The sequence below is a fragment of the Micropterus dolomieu genome, linkage group LG13 (genome assembly GCF_021292245.1).
Source record: "Micropterus dolomieu isolate WLL.071019.BEF.003 ecotype Adirondacks linkage group LG13, ASM2129224v1, whole genome shotgun sequence".
Lineage (NCBI taxonomy): Eukaryota > Metazoa > Chordata > Actinopteri > Centrarchiformes > Centrarchidae > Micropterus > Micropterus dolomieu.
In genome coordinates, this window is record NC_060162.1 from 795,793 (window position 1) to 799,432 (window position 3,640).

The window sequence follows — 3,640 nt, forward strand, 5'->3', positions numbered from 1 at the left end:
CCTAGGAGGAGTTCGTTAAAGTACGAAGTGTGTAAATCATCCAAAAATGGCCATAAAATTCAAAATGGCCGACTTCCTGTTGACTTTAGGCTATGGGTTCTTGAGGCTTTTTTGTGCGTCTTGATACGATACATGTCCCCAGAAAATTTCGTACATGTAGGTTGAACGTGAACGAGGGGCTAATCATTTCCAATTTTCAAGGTGGCGCTAGCGAGTCATTTTGCCACGCCCATGTGCGAAACTTGTAGAATACGAAATTTTTCACCGGTTCTGACATGTTTGCAAATTTTGGTGAGTTTTCGAGTATGTTTAGGCCATGTCATTTGGGCCTACTTTGCAGAAAAAAAAAAAAAAAAAAAAAAAATAATATAATCCGAGCAGATTCAATAGGGACCTCACACGGTCGTGCTCGGGCCCTAATTATGAAGCATAAAATCAAAAAAATACCTTCACACATGTGATCACACTCTAGTGAGCACCACATGTGCTGCTGTTTTCCAGTGTAATCGAGAATTGGGGGGGGGGGGGCCATAAAGCCTACCACCTCTGGTGAAGTTGAGATAAGGACTATGCATGACTATTAAAATGACAATATTAGGACTTCCGGTCCGCCTCCATTATGGCAGCAGCATAAAAACTGAGCTCCCTGACTTTTCAACGCCCTATTCACTGGTCAGGAGGCATTTGGCCTACAGGTCAAATACAAATTAAAAAGGGCGATGAGTATGCCGAGATTCAAATTAGGAAGAAAGTCTCAAAAACCCGAGTTAAGCGCCAGTGGAAGTCACAATTAGATACATTAGCATCAGAGCTAACAGATCCCGGGAAGATACCAGAATCAGTGAGCGCGAGCCGCAGCGGCCAGGGTGAAGAGGCACGTGCCACGCAAAGCATGGCAAGCCTGGAGACGATACTTTGTGAATTGCGAGATTTTCGTCGCGAAAACGCAGACATTCTAAACGAAATTCAGGAAGACATCAGGGTGGCAAATAACAAGATCGATAATGCCAAGAGGCGGATAATGGAAGCAGAGGAGCGTTTGCAGTACATTGAGGAGGCTACACTTGAACTCCTGGGGCTACAGAAACGGCTTGAAAACAGACTGGTGGATCAGGAGGGACACTCGAGGAGAGAAAACATCAGGATTCACGGGGTGAAGGAGGGAGTGGAGGACAATGCTGGGTCAATGATGGATTTTATTGATAATCTCCTGAGAGAAAAGCTGGAGATGCCACAATAATTTCACATCCAGATCCAGAGAGCCCACCAGGCGCTAGTACCATGCCCCCCTCCCGATTCCCCACCGAGATCCATAGTGGTAAGATTCATGACTTTCAGAAACAAAGAAGAGATAATAAAGATAGCATGGCAGAAAAGAGACTTTGTGCACGATCGGAATAAGGTGTTTTTGGATCATGGCTACGCACCGGAGATATTGAGAAAGCAGAATGAGTGTACGGAGGCAAAGAAAGTTTTGAGGGAGAAGAAAATACACTTCCAAACACTGTTCCCGGCAAAATTACGGGTGTTCTACGAGGGAGAAATCTGCGTGTACAATACGGCTGAAGAGGCAACCAAGGACATGGCAAGGAGAGGGCTACAGGTGACAATGGTGAAAACTACAGAGAGTGGACCAGAAAGGATCAAGCACTTAACTTGGCAGGCCAGCAGGGCAAAAAAACATTAGGGAGGAACTAAAACCACATCAGATGGACTTTGGATTGAAAGACAGGAGTTAGTTTCTGTAAAAAAAAATACCTGTTTCTTATATTGCCTTAAGCAAAATTGGATTATTAAAAAAAAAAAAAAAAGGTGACTTCCTCTATGTGATCTATCATATATATATATATATATATATATAGTTGTAGAGGTTTATGTTTTTTTAATAGCTCCTTAGTTTCTATTTTTATAAGATTGTTTTCTGAGCTGTTGGACACATGGACAATGCTGACTACAGCATAGAGGGCCCACTTCCCCTAGGAGGAAGGGCCTATCCCTCAGAGCGGACTAGATATCAGGACTCAGCTAGGGTCAAAATACAGACCCCAAACAAGGAAGTTTTCTGGTTAATCACTAGTTCATCAGTGATTGTTGTTGTGTTTGGATATTTAATGTTTAGGGTAGTTTGCCAGTTTTGTAGCAAAAGGGGTAAACATAGGAGGGACAAGGTGGAAGATCAGTTAATATGGCAACCCAGAAAAAATTTAAAATATTGAAAATAGCATCATATAATGTGAATGGGATACTCAACCCAATTAAAAGACCCAAGATACTAGGTAAAATGAAGAAAGAAGAGGTGGGAGATCCACCTGTCAGACAGGGAGCATGAAAAGCTTAAAAGAAACGGATTTAATCAAGTATTTTCCTCATCTTATAGGACAGATCATAGGAGGAGTGGCCATTGCAATATCAGGCCACCAGAGTCAGACTGGACATTTTACAGACAAATGTTTGACTTGATGATATCAGAGGGGGAAGGTATCCTGATTTGACACGGAGACCTAAATCTTCGACTAAATTATTGCTAGGTAACTGATGACCATAACTCAACTCTGACGGAAATATTGACTGAAGAAATCAACTCAGCAATATCAAAGCTGAAGACCAACAAGTCTCCAGGCCCTGAGTTCTAAAGTGCTTCGGGAACCATTAATACCCCTGCTAAAAAATGCATTTAACTGGGGGACAAAAATAGGAGAAATCCCAAACTCTTGTAGGTGAGCCTTCATTTAAGTTCTTGCAAAAGAAGGAAAGGACATATTGGAATCTTCAAATTATAGACCAGTGAGTGTTCTTAACCAAGACTGCAGACTATTCACTGCCATCCTAGCCAGACGTTTAGAAACAATTCTGCCAGATATAATTCATCAAGACCAGATGGGGATTTATAAAACATAGACACAGGACAATATTCGGTGCACATTACATGTAATGAAAAACATTATCAAATAAAAAGGTTAGAAGCAATACTAGTGGGATTGGATGCAGAAAAGGCATTTGACTCCGTCAGGTGGGATTTCCTGTATATGGTGCCGAAACGATTTGGTCTTCATGAAATATTTGTCAAAACCATTCAATCTCTTTATATTAAACCCACAACAAGGATCAAAATCAATGTAAATCTGTCAAACCCTTTCATATTAGAACATGGATAGCGTCAAGGCTGCTCAATTAGCCCTCTCCTCTGCGATTTATTTGGAACCCCTGAGCCAATGGATAAAACAAAATAAAGATATACAAAGGTATAGACAGAGGGGGGTGAACAGAAAATAGCATTATTCGCTGATGATGTAATAATATACCTGACACAACCCACTGAGTCTCTTCCAGTCTGTCCTGCGCGACAGTAAGCATGGCCGGTATGCGTACAGTAAAAGCACCTTATGACTGAAATATGTGCATTTTCTTGTAATTTGACCATTTGATAAACAAAATATATCCACAACCTGGAGGAATAAAGGTATAAAAGTAAAGTATAATGTTAGTAAAATAATATACAGTATTTACAGGTTACACTTGATTTGGATAATTTGTTTTACAAATAAAACCTCTCTCTGATATTAGCCTACAACACTGTGGTTAAGGTTTGATTAGTGCTAATGTTAGTGTATTCATTATAATTTCAGATCACAGTAGGCTA